Raw genomic sequence first — 24813 nt, forward strand, 5'->3', positions numbered from 1 at the left:
CCATGCGTCGGATGATACCCCCTTCTTTTGATGACGATCACGGTAAACATAGGAAGGATTATGATTTGAGGGTATGCACCTGGAATATCCGAACCCTTACTCGGGCCCGGCTGGTTGATGTCCCATAAAATAAGGGCTGACGTCACCCCCATTCATAAAATGCGATGGGCGGGGCGACGAAGGTAAGCATGGTACCTTGCGACGTCTACTACAGTTGCCACGTAAAGGAGCGCAAGTCGGTGTTGGATTTGTGATGGGACGAACGTCTATCCACAATCCGCATCAAAGCGAGAATCTTCAACATCTCGCTCATATGTGCCAATGCCGCGATGGAAGAGAAGGACGAGGCATCCAAGGATCAGTCAACTCAGAGCGTACATATTAGCGCTGCTCCCGACACGTATAAAAATCGTGCTTGCCGATTTAAATGCCAAGGTGGGCAACGAAGGGATCTTTGGCCAGTGTCGGAAAATTCAGCCTCCACATAGAAACAGCGGGCTGAGGCTGACCGACTTCGCTGGGGCCCGAAACTTGGCAGTATGTAGTACTGGGTTCTAGCATAAAAGTATCCCTCAATCTACATGGCTGTCCCCAGATTGAAAAACGGGAATCCAAATCGAGCATGTTGTGAAAGGCGGAAGGCATGCTTCCAGTGGTTTAGATGTACATACGTACACTCCGAGGGCCAAACATCGACTCGCACCACTATATTGGTGCAGCCAATATACAACCCCACATCGGTGCAGCAAAAAAGGGCCCCAATAGTGCAAGGAAAGTTCAACGTCGAAAAGCTGCAATCAAAACAGACGGTCAATGGATTCGCCGCTCGACTCTCACACCTGCTGTGAGAGAGCACTTTTCAGCAAACCGAAATACGCGATCAGTGGACCACATTTCCCGCTCATTACTGGTACGAAGAGGAGTGACAAGCATAGTGTTGAGCGACTTACGGAAGGTTTCAAGACTCCTGTAGGAACAAACATGGCGACCTAGTACCAGTCCAGAACGTCCAGAACGTACTCAAATTATGGAGGGAACACTTTTCGAACCTTTTGAATGGCAGAAGCACTGAAAGAAGTGGAGAAGACGAACCCGAGTCCCCAGTCGATGCCGATGGAGTCGATATCCCAGCGCCTGACTATGACGAGGTACGAATAGCGATTATGCTGATGAAAAGTAACAGAGCTGCTTGAGCTGACGGCCTGTCGGCTGAGCTATTCAATTACCATGGCAAGGAGCTAATAAGGTGCATGCCCGACGACTGGAATTCAAGTGCGCTCTGCCCAATCCACAAGAAAGGCGACCCCGCCATGCGTGCCAACTACCGCGGGGCAGTGATTAAATTGATGGTACAATTGTAGGGCTGCCAGATATCTCTGTTGCCAAACCGGGACACTTTAGGGAGGGTCTCTTGCTCCCTTCTCTTTCATTTCGACGTGCGAAAGGATGTAGTGAAGTTTTATTTTGACAGACAAAAACAAAAACATAAAAACATGAGATCATGAGATCATTACAACGTACGCCAACAAAACAAAACAACTTATCACAACCAAAGCACAGAGAATTTTTCACAATGCATGAACCTTTTGTTATTCTTTATAAAAATACAGTTTATGCTAAATATATGAAAAAACATAAAAATAAAATTGTTAAACTTTGTGCTAAACTCGGGAAAATTCAATAAATTTGCAACATTCTAATCAGACTTTTTATAAAAAATTTTAAAATCAAGTTTTGCAGTCCATTAAATTTTAGTGGATTTTTGGTATTATTTTTACTGAGAGTTTCTTACATACAAACTATGTTCGATAATTCTTTTTATATGGAAGACACTGTCAGCAAAAAAAATAAATGGTAAAAATCAACGAAATTTGCTGGCAACTTCAGACTTGCACTTTATTATTTGGCTCAAAAGGCACATTTTCAAAATTTTTCTAAAAGATCTGATTATAAATTGTGATCTGATGAAAGAGCCTCCGAGCCAATGATTTTGTACGCCACTGTACTTATAAGTACTCTAGGTTTCATGAAAGAAAAAAATTTAAGTACAAGATAACATTAAAATATCAGTCATATTTTTCGTTGCTGTGAACTTGTTTCAAAACTTCTGTATTTTCCTTAATATAATTGTAAAACTCTGTGCACGTCATTTTGAACGTATTTAGGTACATATACTAATCATCAACTATTGCTTGTGCAAAGTTCAACTATCTCGAAATGTGACTATTTCACAAATGAAACCGGTGCACTGAGAGAAAGAAGTTTAGAGTTAAAAAAGCGTGCTCAATTAAAAAAATACGCATATGAAAGAGCACCAACCCATCTCGTAATACGTTTAAGTATACAAATTTTTGTATTTAGTATAGAAATATGCAATTCAAATACGCCCATATAAAAATGAATGAATAATTAAGTTAAAAAAATATTTAAATTCCATGCTAGTTGTAATGGGACCCTCTGGAAATTAGCAAATTGTGGCAACCATCTTCGCGCACTCAGCTACAGCCAGACATGTAAATGTGCATTTAAATGTTGAGTTTGAATCAACACCACGCGTGCGTGTTATGAAAGTATTATTTTTAAATACGAACATTTTTAAACGATAATTAAATAGAAAATATTCATGTTTAATATGCGTTATTCATAACATTTTTCTGAATATTAAACGCGTTTTTTCTCTTAGTGTAGTGATTTTTGAACTTTTATTCAAATTTGTGCAATCAAATCAAAAACCGGGACATTAAAACGAAACCCGGGACATTTTAAGGTTGGGCCGGGACACCGGGACAAATAGTCTAAAACCGGGACATGTCCGGGAAAACCGGGACGTCTGGCAGCCCTATACAATTGTCCTTTTTGGGTACATTTTGGAAGCCAAAAGTACATTGGTACTACATTGACATTTTTGATACATTTTTGTGCATAAAAATATAGTTATCTTTTTCTACCTTATTTAAGTAAATACGTGGTGTTTATTAAAAACGAAACTCTTACTTAAATAAAAAAAGTTTCTGTCACAATAGGTCTATCCATAAAATTTTCCAGTAAGTACTAGCAGCCAGAGAATAAAAGAATCATAGCGAGTAAAATTGAGGGAAGACTAAAATATCAGAAAAAGTTATTGAACGCAGTAAAACTTACGCCATTCTGACTTTCTGATAGGTAAGTAAGTTTTTTTCTAACAAATATTTTTGATACCAACTTATGACGCATTCTAAAATAAAAGAATCTCCTCCAAGCACCCTTCCTTGTTTCACAAAAATTAAGTAGATATGGCTACAAATGTGTCTTTAAAATTATCCCATTTTGTTTTAGCGATCAACTGACAAATTCGGTCAGAACTTTTCTGCATTATTATCTATTTTGGTATATTTCTCAATATTTTGCGTAAATTCCGTCCAACAAATTTTTTCATCCACAATTGAATAATTTTATACGGCAGCCATAGTTGACGCCAGTGTGACCGCGGGCTTGTGAAAAATTGTAGCAGAAAAGAGACTGAAAATGTATCAATATGTATCACTTTTTTTCATTTAAGTATCAAAGCAACAATATGGAATAAAACCAATGATTTTTATGAAAAACCATTTTCCAAAACAATTTAACATTTATTGCACGAGCAAGTTGAAATTATTTCCCGAAAGCGATTTGCGTAATTTTAGTTGCAGTTACACTTTGCAATTTTTATTGCCGAAAGTGATTTCTGCAAATCTGCAAAAAGGATTTTCTGACTGTTAACACGGGAAAGTAGACTTTAGATTTCGCACTTTGACAGCAAAATGCGTAGAAAAAGAGCTAGCATTGCCACGTTTAGCCACTCCTTAGTCTGGTAAACTATGTTTATCCACAGCTTATTCGTAGCGTTTTTCGTATAAAAAAAGTAAATTGTAACAAAAAATTGAAGGAATTTTATTTACTCAAAAGCGTTATGCCTTTCGGCAGCGGGCGGATTCAAAATTGGATGAATATCGTACAGCTGATTGCAGTCTACCAACTGCCAGAAATATTATCAATCTTCCACCACGATAATTCAGTAACCGGTAAAGCGATACTAAAATAATTTTACACAAACAAAATACATGGGGGAAAATTTACCGCAAAACTCCACATGCAAACACCGATGGCCTACCAACCTGTCATTTTGACGAGCAGTATGATTGCAAGTTTTTGTGTATGGGGACTGTGATGTCATGATATGTATAAGCATTTGCCGCATGACGCCGCCAGACAACATTCTCCAAATTTCGGTGTTTAAAAACATTTAAACCTCAAAAAACTTGCTGGATAACTTCCTGAAACCTTATCATAAATAATCCAATAGGGAAGAAATTTTTATTTTGATTTAATATTAATATTTCATCGATGCTACCACCAGCACGCTTTCTTTCAAGTGAAAATATGGCTGTCAAACTATCAAATTGCGTGCAATAGGTGTCAAGCAATAAGCGCTGATATATTGCAGCCCATGACATGACATGGCTATCACGACATTGGTGTTTTCCTGTGCAAACAGGGCCTTACCGAGCACCGAGTTACCGAGTACCAAGCCCTAATTTTTGTTATTGAATATAGCGAAAAAAATTCAACGCTGTGATATTGTTCGTTTATTCACATTTTGACATGAAAGGTTCGTTCAGTGAACGACAATGAAGTTTTGGATGTACGTTCCCACAGGTGCACGACATGTTTTGTAATGCATACAAATTTACAGATTTTTTCTTTTGTATTTGGAAAAGTATCAAGATTTAAAAAAAATATCTCTCCAAAATTCATCGAAAAATGTATCACTTTTGATCCGCTTGGATCAAAACGGTCACACTGGTAGACGCACGGAAATTAGAAAATTAGAGATTAATAGTAAATTAACTAAACTAAACTTTTCTTCCTTTCTTTTGTTTATTCACGAGCACATGTTGTGGTCAGCAGACATTTACTTGTAAGTTTTTGTAGGTAAAATTTTTTCCAGCAGAAATTGGCAAATCTCAGTATCATTTTACGCGCTCGATTTCCCACACTTTGCAAGATTTTAGGTACGAGAACACTGCTATTGACTTGTTTATTTCTATAAAAGGAAATATTTTGCAAAATATTTTTGTAAAACTTCCATTCCGTTAAATGCAACGGATTTATTCTTAATTTTTGTATTACTAGCACTTAATAAGTATAACTTATATGCTTTTCTTGATTACCTTGGCATTTTGGTGGCCTCTTCAAACAATTGATTTGCACTTATGTTTTCCACCTTCGAAACGCCATGTTTTATATCATCATTTTTATACAGAAAATCTAAAAACATATGTATATGTAACTCTGTATGTATGGTCTTTTAAATGTTGGTACTTTTTCGGCTTATTTAGTACACTTTCTTTGGCCATTTGGTACAAAATTAAAAAACTCATTTATCATCCCTACCGCGGGGTAAGCCTTATAAGCAGGTTGCGAGGTCTTATCGAATGTGTTGGGTGAAAGACTGAATACCACCGTCAATGAACTGATTGGGCCTTATCAGTATGGCTGTAGACCCGGCAAATGCACCACATGCCAGGTATTCACAATACGCCAAATCTTGTAAAAGGCCCGCGAGAAACGGATCGACACTCAACACCTATTTGTCGACTTTAAAGCCGCTTTCGACAGCACTAAAAGGAGCTAAGGAACAATTTAGTACAAGATCGGTAAGAAAAACCGCAAAGTCTGTTCTGCCTTTTCCAAGTTGGACAATGAAGCAAAGCGAATGGGTTTGGTGGTAAACGAGGACAAGACGAAGTATCTCCTGTCATCAAACAAACAATCAGCACATTCGCGCCTTGGCACCCACGTCACTGTTGACAGTTATAATTTGGAGAAAGTAGAGAATTTCGTTTATTTGGGAAACAGCATTAACATCGATAATAATGTCAGCATGGAAATCCAACGCAGAATCACTCTTGCCAACAAGTACTACTTTGGACTGAGTAGGCAAATTCAGGAGTAAAGTCCTGTTTCTACGCACGATGTAGGGAGACAGAGGTGGCGCAATCAGCAGTACCGCTACTTTGTTCTTGGCGAATTTGACAGAATCAGTTGTTCGTGTGACGTCATTTTAGCATCCATCTCCAATTATTTTTTCCTATTCGTTGCTATCTTGACGTCATCACCCGCAGGAATGCTCAATCTTGTATTCTATCATTCTTGCTTTCCACGTACGAAAACCACACTCTATAAGCCACTCATCATGCCCGTGCTGGTATNAAGTCCTGTTTCTACGCACGATGTAGGGAGACAGAGGTGGCGCAATCAGCAGTACCGCTACTTTGTTCTTGGCGAATTTGACAGAATCAGTTGTTCGTGTGACGTCATTTTAGCATCCATCTCCAATTATTTTTTCCTATTCGTTGCTATCTTGACGTCATCACCCGCAGGAATGCTCAATCTTGTATTCTATCATTCTTGCTTTCCACGTACGAAAACCACACTCTATAAGCCACTCATCATGCCCGTGCTGGTATATTGGCAGAAGCATAATGAGGTGGCTCTTGGAGTATTCGAGAGAAATATTTTGCGCAAGATTTATGGGCCTATTAGCGTTGGCGACTGGCGTGCTTTGTTGAACTCGGCCAAAATCGCTTTGGCGGTTACAGCGCCATATAAGAAGAAGAAGAAGAAGAAGAGAATAGATATATCTGCAGGGAACGAATTTTATGGAAATTGCCTTTTTTTCTGCTAAAGAGATAGAGTATATTCGATTAAGAATGTCCACGATTTAGCTTTCCCTGATTCCATATATACACATTTAATGTTGCCTTTTTTAAGATATTTGCCTTTTATTTGCCTTTTCTACCTTTAAAAAAGTGACTATAGCATTTAAATTTTTTTTTTAAGATTAAAAAATATACACATGCCCATGCGGCTTATAGAAGCGCAGGGACCTCTTGCCAAATTGGTGTTGGAAAAATTCAAAGCCGTTTTCTCAGCTAACGTAGGCTTGGAGACAATAAGGGGTGTGGATAAAATTGTAAAGGGCGAGGAAAACGTTCCATATTTAAATTGGGCTCCACTTGTCTCAACTTACGTCGAGCGCACATTTAGTACATTCAAGGCTTTTCTTCGCGAAAATCTAATGAAAATGCTGCCAGAAAGAAACCAGTTAGAAACTCGAAAGGATAAAATAGTCAAAGATTCAAAGTACAAATTTTTCATATAATGAAACTAGTTCATAGTTTTTCTCTTTTTACTTGTAATATAAACATTTCTAAAATAAATGTATTTTTTGATTGTTCTTCGTATTTTCTGTCTTTTTTTAGTGCCTTATTTTCCTTTTTTTTTGCAATACCTAGTGCCTTTTCCTGCCTTTTTCGCTATTTTATTTTGCCTTTTCCAGCCTATTTCGTTACATATTTTATTTTGCCTTTTTTATAGGTTTTTAGGTATTAAAAATCCGTCCCCTGCTTATCAGTCACACAGTGTTATAATCCCGACGAAATCCTTGACGGTGGTGCCGGGAGTGTAACGGTACATTACGGTAGGAAGTTTAGTTTGGGTTAAAGTCTCACACTGACGGGGTTAGTCTTCCGATGCTTCCTCCTCGTAAAATAAAAGTGCACAGTAAAAAGTTAACTATTTAAATCCACGAATAGTTTTATATCAACGTTTGTGAACTTCTGTTTATATATTTTTGTACAACATATTTACCACTATTGGTTACAATGATTTTAAGCTATAATAAACAATTTTTTAGTAAGTTATTTGTTTTGAATTTTTTTTTTGTATAGGGCCCCCTAAACTTCGGTCTGGCTACGCCCATGTCTACAAGTATACATCTATACATATATATACACCACAATACAATTTTGAACCCCCTTTTTTGAGGGCATCGTTCGCTCAATTTCAATGAAACATACCCGATTTGAAAGATATAACATCCTCTAATCTAGAAATGCGAACTCCGTTATATAGGCGGCGCACTAGCGTGGTCCATAAATGCATGTGAAAAAGTAAAGTCGGAATTTTGATGCTCTCACCCCCTAGAATTGTACTATAACGAAAAAAATATACTCCTATTTTTTATTTTGAAATCAAAAAATACTTAGGGGTCGTTCAAAGCGCCCACAGTTTTACAGGTATTTTATTTGGGGAAAAAACAACTTTTCGTAGAAATGGTATAGAATTTTCAAATCAATATTTTTTCCATTTTTCCAACTATAATTTAAACCCACGAAAACCCCATAAACCCACGAAAACCCCGAAAAATGCAATGGGGGGACAAATAAAAAATCGTTAGTATTACATAATGGTTAAATAAACTATTGGGTACTATTATTGAAAATCTCCTGAAGAGAACAAGAGTTTTCCGATCGAAAAATATTTATTTTCTAGAATTCTACACCATTTCTACGAAAAGTTGCTTTTTTCCCATATAAAAATACAGGGAAACCTTTGAGCGCTTTGAGCGATCTCTAAATATTTTTTGATTTCAAAATAAAAAAATAGGGATATACTTTTTTCAATATAGAACAATCCGAGGGGGTGAGAGCATTACAATTCCGACTTTACTGTTTTTGGACTACCCTAGGGCGCACAGTATGGAAATTGAACTTTTTTCTTGACAAATTCTAATATCTCGAGAACTAGAAGAGCTAGGGAAAAAAAATCAAAAGCGTTGTAAGGTCTTTAAAATATAGAGTTCAGGAAAAATAGTTCCGCTAAATAAAAAAATTTCCTTGACCTTTCAAACGACCTTCAAATGGAGGGGGTTCTAAATTTTTTTCATTTCTTGACCTGATATACTATGTAGTGAACTTTTGAAAAAGTTTAAACTACACATTTTTGCTGCCTTTGTATTAAGCATCCACCTCCTTGGTCGATGCAACCGAAAAATGCATTTAAATTTTTATTTATGAATACATTACATGCTCATTTTAAGTAAAAAAAGACAAAACATAAAAATTTTCACTTTTGGAGGTCAAGGTATTTTTTTATTCAATGTGACCTTCAAAATTAATTTTTTTTATTTAATTTTTTATTTTTTTACCTAAAAAAATTAAATATAATGAACTCTTAAAAAAAAAGTTTAATGCTTTTTCGGTTCCTGCGACCATGGAAATGTATTCCTTGACACAAGAATAGCAAAAATATGTGTTTAAAGCTTTTTGAAAAGTTCACTGCATAATGTTTTCAGGCCAAGATAGGAAAAAAATTAAAGAATTTAAAGGTCAAGGTAATTTTTTCATCCAGCGAAACTATTTTTGATATCAAAGAGGCATAGTGAAAAATTTGTGCTATAGCTTTTTCAAAGGTACCATTAGACTCGTCTCTCATTGTAGATTCTGATTCCTCCATGACTTTTAAAAATATGACTTTTATCATTTTGAGCAAATAATACCGGTTATTTCTGCTTTTTATTTTTTTAAGGCAAAAATAAAAGTTAAAATTTGCCTTTTATTTTTTTTGAGCAGAAAATAATCGGTAATTGTTGACTTTTATCTTTGCCTGAAAAAATAAAGGTCAAAGTTAAAAATCAAGTATTCCAGAGCTGTGTATATTGGAATGTGATAGTTTTGAAGCTCCTACAAGGATTTTAATAACCCCTATACCCAAATACCAGGGTTAGTTCAAATCTATATGCATATGTATGTATACATACAATACATGAAGGGAGTTTTTGTTAACGGCATCAGATCTGCACCAATTATTCTATTTTCGAAACTGGGGGGCCAAATTAAAGGGCTTAGCCTCTAGATGTATGTACTATGAGTCATAGGGTTGCCACCCTTTTTAAAATTATAAAATCTGCACCGTTCGTTGTATTAAAACAGAATAGGTGCCAAATGAAACGGCTAGGCCTGTGTATGTGCAAGAAGGTCTCAGTTTATTGAATAAGGCTGCCACCCATGGGCGTAGCCAGGTAGGGGCAGGGGGGTGCTCGAGCCCCCCCCTAACTTTCAAATTTTCCTTATATATATATAAAATAGTACCCTGAAATGCCAGCTTAATAGGGTCGAGCCCCCCCTAAATTTCATTCTGGCTACGCCGATGTTGCCACCTGCATCTAAAATAGAAGACTTACACCGTTCGCTGTATTAAAATAGAAGAGGTGACAAATAGTAGGGCTGGGCCTGTAGATGTGCAAGAAGGTTTCAGTTTTTGGATAGGGTTACCACCTGCTTCTAAAATCATAAACCTTACATCGTTCGCGCAATTTAAAATATAAGGTGCCATGTAAACGGGCTTGATCTAAAATTTGCAAGAAAGAACGTCTTATTGTTTTGAAAAGTGCATCAGATTTACACCGTTCTGTCGCGTTTCCAAATGAGACGTCAGATGAAAAATATGACTTACAGACCTGTTTTGGATTTTAAAAGGGTTGCCGCCTATTTAAAAATGCATAGTCTAAATATGATAGTCAGTAAAATGTCACAATATGGGCATCAACCGAAAGGGGTGTGAGACTAAATTAATATGTTGCGGTTTTTAATAGAGTTACCTCTTATTAAACAAATTTATAACTATGAATGGTAAGTAATATGTTAAGGACATTCGATATTGCTATCAAATGAAAGCTGGTTGAGAGGGCTTTTGTGTAATTGTATGCGAATTTTCGGTGGTTGTCATATAGATTCTAATTTATTTATTTATTTATTCTAGCTAATTAATATGTTACAAAGTGAGCTTCAGACGAAAAGATTTTAAACTAAATTAATATGATCGTGTTTTTAATATACATATGTAGTTGCCACCTACTTAAAAAATGGTGCACGTATTGAAATAATATTTAAAGATATCTAATATTGGTATCAAACGAAAGGAAATTAGGTGAGCTTCTGCGATATTTCTATAAAAAGTTTATAACTATGAACGGTAAGTAATTTATTAATGATATCCAATTATATATCAAATGAAAAGGAAAAGAAGTGATACAATTTTTTTTCATACAAAATGTATTCGACAATTTTTTTGTATGGAAAAAATGCGTCATGCATCAGAAAAAAATTATTAAAAATCAATCAATCAATCAATCAATTTTAAGTTGTAAGGAATCGCGTTGCCTTAAAAAAATAAGAAGCAGAAATAACCGGTATTATTTGCTCAAAATAAGAAAAGTCAAAAACTAACTTAAATTTTTTGACTTTTATTATAAAATGCATAACCGGTATGGTCTCTGATTTTTCCTGAATTCTCCATCTCAAAATCCTTAAAACGATGTTAATTTTTTCGCTAGTTGTTCTCGTTCCCGAGATATTAGAATTTGTCAAGAAAAATTTTAAATTTCCACACTGTGGAGCCTTATCCTTAGCTTAAGTCTTCGTCATTATATTGTTCTTCGTATTCAACTTTGTCTTAGTATTAGTTTTCTATTCGTCATTTTATTCGTCTTCGTATACTCTTAAGTTCGTAAAGTCGGAATTTTAAAATATACCCCTATATTTTAACTGACTTCCAAAAAAGGAGGAGGTTATCAGTTCGTCGGAATTTTTATTTTTTTTTATGTATGTTACCGTATAACTTTGGACCACGTCAACCGATTTCGATAATTCTTCTTGCATCGGAAAGCCAATATCTCAGAGGTGGTCTTGTATTAATCTGGTTTAGAACCCATCATTGGATCATGAAATATACATATATGTATTTATTTTTTTGTATGAGAATTGAAGTCGTTTTTGTTTTTGCTTAAAATTACTTGTTTGCTTAAAAATTACTTGTTTATTTTGGAATCAAAAAATATTTAGAGGTCCTCAAAGCGCTCAGAGTTTACCATGTATTTTATATAGAAAAAAAACAACTTTTCGTAGAAATAGTATGTAGTTCTTGAAAACTAATATNCATTTAGAGGTCCTCAAAGCGCTCAGAGTTTACCATGTATTTTATATAGAAAAAAACAACTTTTCGTAGAAATAGTATGTAGTTCTTGAAAACTAATATTTTTCGATCGGAAGACTCTGTTTCTCTTCATGAGCTGAGATGAAAGAATTGAAGCCGGTTCTGTGTTTTGCTTAAAAATTACTTGTATGCTTAAAATTTACTTGTTTATTTTGAAATCAAAAAATTCCCATGTATTTTATATGGAAAAAAACTTTGAGTAGAACTGGTATAGAATTCTTGAAAATCAAAATTTTTCGATCGGAAAACTCTGGTTCTCTTCAGGAGACTTTCAGGAACAATACCCATTTGTAACTATATTTTAGAGGTCCGTCAAAACCACCAGAAAATGCCAGAAAATACAATGGGGGATAAATAAAAAANATTATTTATTTATCCATTTGTAACTATATTTTAGAGGTCCATCAAAACCACCAGAAAATGCCAGAAAATACAATGGGGGATAAATAAAAAATCGTTGGTATTAAAAAATGGTGAAATAAACAATTGGGTATTGTTCCTGAAAGTCTTCTGAAGAGAACCAGAGTTTTCCGATCGAAAAATTTTGAGTTTAAAGAATTCTATACCTTGTCTACGAAAAGTTGTTTTTTTCCATATAAAATACATAGGAAACTTTAAGCGCCTTGGGCGACCTCTAAATATTTTTTGATTTCAAAATCAAATAATAGGGGTATATTTTTTCGATATAGATCACTCCTAGGGGATGAGAGCTTTAAAATTCCGAATTTACTTATTTTGAAAATACAAATTGGAATGCGAAGATTTTTTAAACATGGGGAGAAGACATACAACCCTACTAAAATTAATCTTTTTCGTCTTGAAAATTTAAAATTTAATGTAAATAAAATTAGCTTTTTAAACAAATGAAAATTTAAACAATTTCTCCGCCTGTCAGAAAAATTATAATACCAGCATATCACGCCGAAAGTATTCCAGCATTCACTAAAAAAAAAACATGTGAACGGATAACAGTAGTTTATTCACAATCACAACTTTAGTGCGACTTAACTTAGAGATGGGCAAAAGACCTGATTTTCTACGTGACACGTCGTGTCACGCTTTTTCACGCGTGAGCGTGTGCGGTTTTGAGAGAAAAATCACGTAACTTCCGTGATCGTGCGTGACTGAAATTTTTGCTTACGTGAGCGTGCGTGAGTTAGTTTTGCGTCAATCACGTAATTTTCCCATATCGAGCCCCAACCGCCCAAAAAGATGTAGACATTTTTTTCAAAATTTTCTTTTTGATGCAGAAATCTTCCTAGAGCATCAAAATTAAAATTTTGCCAAAATGTCTCTTACATATTTTTGGCGGTTAAGGCTTGATATGTATGTATGTACATATGTACATTAGAGTGCATCACCAAAAAAAGTAGCGGGTTTTCCGCCGGAATTACAAAATTTATTATATTTGAAGACGTCCACCAAACTATTTCGGAAAAATATTAAGATTTACGTGAGCTGGACCGATTTAGAAATACCTCCAAAAAAGGAGTTTTTTTATATGAGTAAAAATAGTTTCTTAAATAACTTTTTGAACTTTGAATCGATCAAATGGCAAAAAAGTTTAAGCCTAAAAAATCTGCATAAAAATATTTAAAAATATTTTCAACGGAATCGTAATAATGAGATTTTTTTTAAAGATTGGTTTAAGAAAAACTTGAATAACTGAACCAAAACTATTCCGATTCAGTCTTGAGGTATTATTGAAAAGGTATTTTCCCACTCTTTGTATTTTTGTGCAAAAAAATCATTAATTGTTGTTTTTTTAAATACCAACACATCTTAATTCAACTTGGCATGACGCTCGTTCATCCTACCTTTCCCTTTCATACTTTGAATGAGTTTGTTTGCAAAGAAATAAAAAGGATACCTTTCCAATAGTACCTCATAATTTTTAATTTAAATTCTTTAAGAAGCTATTTTAATAAAAAAATTTTCCGAAATATTTTGTTGCAAGTTTTAAAATATAATAGATTTTATAAATAGTAGCGAGTGATGCAGTCTAATATACATATGTATGTGTATTTTCAACCAAATTAAGATCGTTAACTACTATGTACTGTTTAACTTATTTACTGTACATATTCACTTTTGACGAATTCAAAGGAAGAACAGATGAATCTGCAGAAACAGTTTTTGAAAACATTAATGCGGAAATATAGATTTATTTAAAAGAATCAGAAAACAAAAGTTGTGACGATGTTTTAAAATTTTGGGAGTAAGCTAAATATTTTCCACTTCTTAGAAGCCTTTCAAATTTTAAACATACCAGCTAGCTCAGCAACTATTGAAAGCGTTTTTTTCTGTGTCAGGTAGAGTTTTATAAGAAAGACGTACACGATTGTTTGGTGAAATCCTCGACAAAATATTATTTTTAAACAAAAATATGCCCTAATGTCATTTTAAAATCACATTAAATGAATATTGATGTGAATTCTTTTTTATGAAATTTGTTCAAAAAATAATAATATATACATACATATGTTGTACGTTCATGCCAGGCAAGGTGTTTGTCCAAAATTTTGTAACAATACTCGTGCGGTAAGGCCTATTTATATGAAATGCTATTTATGTATATAAAAAAAAGTTCCAATTTGAAAAAAAATATATATGTGTCCGTGAAGAAGCGTGCATGAGCGTGCGTGATTAAAAAAATAGGCGTCGTGACCGTGCGTGAACGTGATTGAAAAAAATATAGCAGATCGTGAGTGTACGTGACTTACAAAACCATCATCGTGTGAGCGTGCGTGAACGTGAGGCAAAATCATTCAAGTGCCCATCTCTAGCTTGAATACTTTCGGCGTGGTATGCTGGTATTATAATTTTTCTGACAGGCGGAGAAATTCTTTAAATTTTCATTTGTTTAAAAAAAAAGTATTTATACTAAAGTAGATCGCCCTCACACGCTTTGCTGAGTGTATGAAATTTCTACGTGCTACATTGAGTAAAATTTATTTCAAGAAAACTCAATTAAAAAACAGGAGGTCTAAAATTTGTTTAACCATCTTCAAAATATTTTCAAACAAAAACTTTCTTAAACTTCTCACTTGTCATACTTTTTTAATTAACTTATTCCCTGAACTCAATTTGAGATTTTAAACAGATGGAAACCTCTTACATGTAGTTTTGAAATGAAGCCCATTAAAAGTTATTTCGATTGATACCCATTTTATAATAATTCATTTAAATTATTGAATAGTTTGAATGTAACATTTTAAACAGTTGGCAACCTTTTTAAACCTCTTTCGTCTGACACTCATAAATCATTTCAATTCATACCAATCTTCTATAATCTATAATCTATAATCTATAATCTATAATCCATAATCTATAATACTATATATTTTGCAAGACGTTTTTTATGTGTTCGCAAAGCTCCAGAACGGCCGAACAGATTATTTTGAAATTTCGGACACCTGCTTCAGACGTCCCAAGGATGGCTGAAAAAATTCCGATATATAAAGGGGACGTGGCACCTCCTATACAAACCGAGTTTTGCAGTGAAACTTCTTTAGCGGCGGTTGGTTGGTTGGGAGTAAATTGGCAAATTCAACGGAAATTGCACACGGAAATGGTGCAACGGAAATGGTGCAACGGAGATGGTGCAACGGAGATGATGCAACGGAAATTATTGGGGCTGAAACAAGTGCTTATTTACTGTATGGTATTAATTTAACAAAAAAGTGCTAATAAAATGGTGCAACGGAAATGGTGCAACGGAAATTATTGGTGCTGAAGCAAGTGCTTCTTGAGTGTATGGTATTAATTTAACAAAAAATTGCTAATAAAAGGTTAAAGAATACAACTTACAAAATACCAGTACAAGAATGAAAGTAAAGTTGAGTACGCACATATGCGTAAGATAAAGGCAAAAATGAAGACCAAGGTAAATTTAAACATTTTACTTATATATATAAGGGCAAAGGTGAAGGGGAATATGTAGATGAAGAAAATGATAAACATAAAAGTAAAAACAAAGATGAGGATGAGGATACCGGTAAAAGTAAAAACGAAGATAGGTGAAGAAAGATTAAAATAAAGGTAATTGACAGAGAGACTCAATCTGGGAACTATATTGGGATTTTAGAAATTTTCGGGATTCTCGAGACTTATCGATAAAACAATCCATATTTTTATCGGTTTTGTTATCGATATTTTTATCGGTTTTGTTATCGATATTTTTATCGGTTTTGTTATCGATTTTGTAATCGATATTTTTAACTATTTTGTAAGCGACATTTTTTATCGATATTTATCGATTTTGTGATCGATACTTAGCGATTTTGTTGTCGATATTTATCGATTATGTTATCGATATTTATCGATTTTGTTACCGACATTTATAGATTTTGTATCGATATTTATAGATTTTGTTATCGATTATTATCGATTTTGTTATCAATTTGGTTATCGATACTTATCGATTTTGTCGAATTTATCGATTTTGTTATCGCTATTTATCGATTTTTTCACCGACATTTATCGATTTTGCTTTCGATATTTATCAATTTTTTTTATCGATATTTGTCGATTTTGTTATCGATTTTCTAATCGATTTTGCTACGAATGGTATTATCGATGTTGCCGTTGAAATTTTTATCGAATTTGTCATCGATTTTTTATCTATCTATCGGTTTTGTTACCGATATTTAGTTGGACGTTATTATCGATTTTGTTATCGATAGAGTATAAAGATGGAAGAGATGAGGAAAGCTGCATACAGACGATTAAAGATAAAGAAAATCATGAAATAGAAAGAAATAATCTGACGACATTAATAGGAGACCACCTGAATAAAATGACAATCACCATTAGAGATAGATTTATTCGTGATACCCTACATTCTACTAAGACGTTCCTAAAAAACAATGACCAACTTTTAATTCTCAATGCGGACAAAGGAAACGTAACAGTAATGATGGAAAAATCGGAATACGATATAAAGATGCAGAAAATAGTCAATGATATTTCGACATACAGGGTTTTGAAACGTGATCCCACGAATAAATTACAAGCTAAAAATAACGAAATTGTAGAGAAAATGTACACAAACAAAGTGATTGATTTAAAAGAAAGGAATAACCTAACTTGCAAAACGGCCCATCCCCCTAGAATTTACGGTCTGCCTAAAATTCACAAAGAAGGAATCCCACTAAGACCTATATGTTCGTCCATCAGTTCTCCGTCCTATAACCTATGTAAATATGTTGTCCGCGTGCTCAAAAATGTAACAATGTCCTCCAAGTTTAATGTGAAAGACGCAGTCGAGTTTAAAGAAAAGATCGGAAAAACATATATTTACGACGATGAAAGTCTTGTGTCGTTTGATGTCGTCTCGCTTTTTCCAAGCATACCCGTGGATTTAGCCATAGAGATAATAGATTCCAAGTGGAGTTCAATACAAGAACACACAACTCTAACCAAAGACCTTTTCTTAACCATATTGAAATTTTGCATTAAAGAGAATCGCTATTTCAAATATAACGACAAGATTTACGAGCAAAAGTCAGGAATGCCTATGGGTTCCCCCGCTTCACCGGTTATCGCAGACATAGTAATGGAGGAATTATTAATCAAATTTGAAAATGACGCCGAAAGCAAACCCCGATTACTAACTAAATATGTCGACGACATCTTGGCAATTGCTAAAACCGAAAATATTGACAAGATGCTTAACACACTAAACAATTACAACAAGAAAATAAAATTTACATTAGAAATAGAAAAAATGGACAATTACCCTACATGGACACCCTAATAATAAGGAAAAATAACAAATTAACAGTTGACTGGTATAAGAAACCTACAGCATCAGGGAGGCTCATTAATTTTAACTCGAGACATGAGAAGAAAATAATTCGAAATACCGCCAAAAATTTTATAACAAGAGTCCTCACGATAAGTGACGAAAATTATCATAAGAAGAACATTGCCACTATCAAAGATATCCTGCGGAAAAATGAATTTCCACATTGCTTAATTAATAAGCTTATCCGCGACTTCTATGTCCAGACCGGTAAAAAGAAATCATATAGTGACGGGAACAACCAAATGTATAAATCGGCAACATATGTACCAGGATTATCTGAGAGAATTAAATACTCAAAAATATATGACAAGGACAATTTCCGCATAGCGTTTACTTATGACAATACGCTGAAACAAGTTTACTCAAATACCAAAGATAAAATTCCAATAAATGAGAAGTCTGATGTAATTTATAGAATACCATGCAGTGGCGACGCGTCCCACGTATGCGATATGGTATATGTGGGGACAACAAAATCGAAATTAAAGACAAGGATTTCCGCTCACAAATCAAACATTAAGTTGAGGAATAATTCGGCGGACAATAAGACAGCCTTGTCATCTCATTGCCAGGATACGGGACATTATCCCGACTTTGATAAAGTAGCAATCTTGCAAGAAGAGAAAATCTATAATAAACGCTATGTTCTAGAGATGCTACATATTATGAACACCCCTAATCACAAAAGGATGAACTATAAAACGGACACCGACAATTGCGCTCACGTTTATCGCAATTTAGTTCTAACGCACAACAACAAACGTACAGTGTAGGCGTCGTGTGATCGTGTGTTCATGGTTAACTCATCGTCCGTCTGCTGCCAAGATTTCTTCGGACAACAACATTGTTCTGCTGAGATGACATACAAACATTTCTTAGTCTTACTGTTCAGCACTTTATGTATTGTTGTTTGTATAAAAATTTTTGTTTACAATTACTGTATTTTAATTATTAGTTTTCCTGTTTATGTTTAATATCTTCTTCGTGCTTGTTTGTTATTATACATTTTAACATAGATTAGTCGACCGGACAAAGCTAATAGTGTAAGTCGTTTTAATGCACTTCTGCATATGTATGTTTTTGTTGGTTTATATTGTGATGATGTAAAATTATTGTTTTCCTTTTTTAGTCCTGAAGATGCCTTCAGACTGAAGGCGAAATATCGACAAAAATAAAACTAAAAAGTAAATAAAACAGAAAAACATTTAATGTTTTATTTAACATACTCATAGCTCAAAAATAATGATTAAAAGATAGAGTATAAAGATAAAAATGAATATAATAGAAAAACAGAATAACATATAAAACGAACAGGGGTAGAGGTAGGGATCTAGACAGAAAAAAGAGAAAAAATATAACCTTAAGCAAAAGCAGATGTGTGTATGTATTAGTGATGTCAATTTTCGGGGTTTTGTCGATCCCGGGATTTTCGGGATCTGAAAATACAATCCCGAGATTGTCCCGAAATTCAAGAAAAAGTGCAACACATCTGTGATCATCCTATTATAGTATTTTAAATCAGATTGATATAACAAAAAAAAAGTACAATTTATTGTAATTCATTTACATACTTATTAAGACGATAAATCAGTATTTTAATCAACAAAAAACAAACATTGAATTTGACAAACATATATGTATGTATGTATGTACATATCCTCATTAATTTATAACATAGTTTTTGTACACAGAAATATTTTGCATAGATTTTTTTTGCAATATTCAGAATATTTTTCATGGTATTGGTTTTGTTAATTTAATAAAATATATATGTATGTGCAATTTTGAAGTTGCTAAAACATCCCGTTGACATTTTATATTTTTTTTCCACAAAAAAAATCGTTATAAGGAAGAAAATGCCCAACATCGTCAGTAAAAAAAATTCAAAAATCAAGGGAGTTTTTAGCAACTTTAAAATTGCACTTTATTGTATTAAATTGAATGGGCTATAAAACTGCATAATAGAATTATTTGTAAAAATTATGATTAAAAAGTTTGATATTTTTATGATAATTTGGTGAACTTAAACCAACTTTCTCTAAAGTGTGAAATTTTGATTTACATGATTTTTGTTGTAAAATGAGCTATATATTTTTTTTAATTAACAAAAAAATACCATGAAAAATATTTTGAATATAGCAAAAAAAATCGATGCAAAATATTGTTGTAAGTGACTGTATTAGGTACAGCAGTAACTGCCTATGTAACTATATAAAATTTCTTAAATCACTATTTGAGATCAATTTAAGATATTATCAGTATATTTAAGTAATAATAAAAAAGTTAACACATTTAAGTAAAAAATAAATATATAAGTGCATCACCTATTCCATTTTGAGCGAAGCAAAATTTTTCCTTCTTTTGATGGAAATGCGATCTTAAAGAAATTATAGCATTAAGGGTTGCAAAAAATTCTTGTTTTGCCCTTGAGAGGGGATATTTGTGATAAAAATTTAATTGGCTAACAAAAAAATAAAAAAATTGTTTCCAGAAATCCCGGGATTTAAATCGACTAATCCCGGGATATTCGGGACTTCAAAAAGACCGGGATCCCGGGATTGACATCCCTAGTATGTATACATTGGTTATGAGACAAAATAGATAAGTAACGTAAGTTCCACTTCTCTAGTGTGGCCCAGGCGCACTTACTTTTTTTTCTTACTGTATATCTGTAAGGAAGTGTTCATGGTAGAATACCGGAACTTGGTACGGCAATATATGAAATNACTTCTCTAGTGTGGCCCAGGCGCACTTACTTTTTTTTCTTACTGTATATCTGTAAGGAAGTGTTCATGGTAGAATACCGGAACTTGGTACGGCAATATATGAAATCAATCTTATAGTCATGGAGAAAAATGGCGAGTGAAATCCTCCTAAATGCCCGGACCGATTTTAACGAAGTTCTTTGTGTACTTTTGAGTGTAGTTTCACAATTTCACCCGCAAGTTGGCGGTGGAGTTAAGTCATTACTAAAAATCTAATTTATTATCCACTTTGGCTAATATTCAAAATATGTATTGGCAATACTATTGCCACAAAAGGCCGCCAAGTGGCGCTGGAGTCATTACGAATAATCGCCAAGTTAGAAAAGGTGCCGTGGATGTCAGATTAAATCGACCTGTTGCACCAATGATATATCGAACTCTTGTCTGTTACAATTGGCCCAATGGATGTGATTTGCCAGTATTATTATGCGTTAAAGCTTCATCCCGAGACACCAGGGCTGTGTTGTGCAGGGGTAAATCTCAAATCGCGACCNTCGAACTCTTGTCTGTTACAATTGGCCCAATGGATGTGATTTGCCAGTATTATTATGCGTTAAAGCTTCATCCCGAGACACCAGGGCTGTGTTGTGCAGGGGTAAATCTCAAATCGCGACCGATAAATCAACCGCCAGAACCATTGCGCGCCTTTTACTGTAATATTTAATTTGGAGTAATTGAATTTACTTTTTAAAAAGGTGGCAACCCTTGCAAAAGACTTAAATATTATTCAAAACTTTTAAACTAAAAGTTTCTTTACAATATTTCGTTAGACAACCATATATTAATTCTTGAGATAGCTTGCGTATAATTAATTTAAATTTGACTTTTCAAACAGGTGGCAACCCTTTTCAAAATATATTCAACCTACAGCTTTTTTAAGCCTCTTGACATCCATTTTTTAATATAATTTTCGAATAAATAACTCCCCAAATTACAGTTGAATTTTATTTTTTTTAAAGGTGGCAGCTCTAATCCATGAGTAGATAATGATTCTATATATCTCCATACCAAGTTCCAGTAATCTATCAAAAATATTTCCTGAGAAATGCGGTATGAAATATTCCGTTTGTATGGGAGGTGCCACGCCCCCTTGTCTAATCGAGATTAAATTTATCCTATATTTTAAGTTGGGCTAAATGACAGCAGTGTACATTTCATGATGATCGGTTGAGTAGTTAAAGCGTGAAAGCGTAACAAACAAACAAACTCATTTTCGGATTTATAATATTATAATAATAATAATATAATATATAATATATATAATAATAATATAAATATATATTAAGTAAGGATTTAAAATTTTCAAGATGAAAAAAAATAATATTAGGACGGTTGTATGTCCTCTCCCTATGTTTTAAAAATCATCGCATTCCAATTTGTATTTTCAGAGAAAATAATAAATTCCGTACTATGGGCGCGTTTCTAACACACGTTTCTAACTGTTTGCCTCAACTGTAGCTGAAATGCTGTCAAGTGTTTGAGTTCAACAGTTACGTCTTAGAAACGGGATGATGCATTAACTGCCAAAACATTTGTAAACAAGTAAAATTAAATAAAACACCACAAAAAAAAAATTAAGCTAAAAATATGGATAGCACAGGATTTATAATGGAGTTTTTCTGATTTTATTTTTAATATATGTATTTGTACGTGCATTTTATTTTATTAACAGCAAGTTTCGCCAGCAATTTACAGACAAATTATTTTTTTATTTGCATTTTCTATGAAAACTGACGGAAGGGAAACATCATTTTTGACTTATATAAATTGTTGACTTCATGTAGCGAAATAATTTTATGATGGAAAAAATGTCGTAAAGTTGCCAACCGTTGAGCTGAGCGGAACAACTCAACTGTGCGTTTCTGAAACAAACACTCAACAGTTGAGCAACAGCTACGTCTTAGACTGCTTTTACACAGTTCAAGTATTGAATTCAATTCTGCTCGCATGTGGGAGAGAGGGGTGAGAAGAAAAGGGACGAGTACACATGCGTCTGTACCGTCAAGTCGTTTCAACTTTCTTGCTTTGCTTTTGGCATTTTCGTTGCTTCCCATTTAAAGAACCAAAAACTTGAATTCAACAGAATTGAAACGTGTAAAAGAAAGAAGAAAACACAAAAGAGAATGAGTACTTGAATCATGTAAATCGGGTGTTAGAAACGCGCCCATCGTAAAAAAATTCAAATGCTCACAAAAAGTCTAAATTTAAAAATTTGTCAATGAAATTTACGGAGTGTATTTCAGGTGAGTGTAATTACATTTGAACGAAAAATCACCTCGAAATTCGAACGACGGTAAATTTGTGACCCACTTGAGATGGCCTTGCTCATGAAACAGTAGCTTATGTCGAGAGACTGGCTTTAGTATAATGTAGCATTCCCTATATTCTTTAAACTACAAGGAATTTTTTAATCAGACTTATATAATATATATAATATTGACTTGCTAGCATCGGAACTGCTTCTTTCACGTTTATTTGCCAACAGTTCTTCAACGGCTCGGCGCCAGTGACTCATTCGCAAACGTATGCTGCGAATGGTTCATAATACTAAAGCCAGCCTTACGACATAAAATACTATTCTATACGAACACAGATACTATTTATACTTCCTAATAGCTTGCAAAATTCCCAATACCCAAATCCCTCATATGAGTTATTATCGATAAAAGTTTGGGTATACTAACGTCTGGCATCATTATTCTACTGTCTTCGTTTTCTCGTTCCGATAACTTTCTCTTTCCCGCTTGCCTAGACCGCTGTGCACATCTTGCACGCGCAGTCGCCCGCGACACATACATATGCGCAGTTTTAGGCTACACGTTGTAGCAAAGACCTTTACATTGCCAGAACGCTGTTAAGGCTTCCATTGCTTAGACTTCCATAAAAGTTTAAAAGGTGTTCGCACGAACCGATTTGAGTTCAACTTTCGCTTTCAACTCACGCAGGGTTGCACGCAAAAAAGTTGAATGGCTAAATGTTGGCTGGCGACCAACTTTGTTGAAAGCGATTAGTTGAAAGGCCGTTCAGCCAAAAGTAGAATGCAAAGTTGAACAATGTATGGTGGGTTTTGTCGAAGGCTGAGATATGCTCAGCCGCTCCAGAGTCCAGCGAAGGTCCCACTAACCCCCACCAAATAAAACACAATGGCCCGTAGTCATACTCAAAATAAAGTCGACTTTAAAGTTAGTTGCAGCTTTTTTGACAGATATCCCATTGAAAATTATGTCAAAAAGCTGCAACTAACTTTAAAGTCGACTTTATTTTGACTATGACTATGGGCCAATGATTTGTGTATTAAGTCGAACACACCCACACACACACGCGGCTATCTAGAAGGCCGGCAACTTGTCGTGCTGGGGAGAGCGGAAGGTAAGGGGGAGAGTCGGCGGTCGGTGTCGGAGATTATTCGGCGGGTAATTGTACGGCGACGGGAGTGCTACTAGTGACAGCAAGATTGGCAGTGGTACGCGTCAGTCGTAGCGAAGAGCGTGGAAATGAGAGCAGTCGCGGTGGTTGTGACGGCGACGGCAATGGCTGCGACAGCAGCCTTCAGTTCTCTTGCAGTGGTGGTGGCGGCCTTAACGGTGACGTTGGCAGTGGCCCATATAATGCTGAGAGCGGCAGCGACCTCCCGCAGTGGTGTTGTATGCCCTATTTAACTACGACGGTAACAGCGGTACTGGGCGACGATGGTTGACGTTCGCAGTGGCGATTATCGTACTCGTGACGGGTAGTAGAGGCAGCCTGGGGCGANTCCCGCAGTGGTGTTGTATGCCCTATTTAACTACGACGGTAACAGCGGTACTGGGCGACGATGGTTGACGTTCGCAGTGGCGATTATCGTACTCGTGACGGGTAGTAGAGGCAGCCTGGGGCGATGATAATGGCGGCGGCCCCAGTGATGAAGACAGTAGCAGCGGGTCCTGATGGTGGCAGCGGTGACAGCGGCCCTGGTTGGCGATAGTTAGCGTTTGCAGTCCTCGGTGATGATGGCGGGCGGCCCACGGTTGTAGCTTCGGCCTTGGGGCGGCAGTGGTAATAGCGGCCCCGGTAATGAGAGCAGCGGTACGGGCCCTAGCGGTGATTATTGCGGCGGCCCTGGATGACAGTGAGTACAAATATCCGTCCCCGGTAAAGCTTGCGGGCGGTCCTCGGTTGCCCAGCCCCGCCGTATGTATTCGTGGCAGCTAGGTGCTGCAGGGCGGTGCTTCGCCCCCTGCAGCGCCCGCTATCCGCGCGGTATCTCAAGCAGGCAGGGTTGCTCGAAATTGGTCAAGCCCAAACGGACCACGCCCCTTGTCTGCTTGAGACCGTATCCAAAAATGGGTCTAGCCCATAATTAGTGATAGAACGATACGAGTACCGAGTACAGTATCGAAAAAG

At 35.3% G+C, this 24813-nt stretch overlaps 1 protein-coding gene across 1 annotated transcript in view; it reads right to left on the bottom strand.

Annotated features, from left to right (window-relative positions):
- The window catches only part of Cubn2 (Cubilin 2), a 364924-nt gene that overhangs the window by 168450 nt on the left and 171661 nt on the right, over nt 1-24813 (bottom strand). The gene's annotated exons all lie outside the window — the stretch shown is intronic.

Source organism: Rhagoletis zephyria, unplaced genomic scaffold, assembly GCF_001687245.7.
Source record: "Rhagoletis zephyria isolate East Lansing unplaced genomic scaffold, Rhagoletis_zephyria_1.1 Rzeph_scaffold_00183, whole genome shotgun sequence".
Classification (NCBI taxonomy): Eukaryota; Metazoa; Arthropoda; class Insecta; order Diptera; family Tephritidae; genus Rhagoletis; species Rhagoletis zephyria.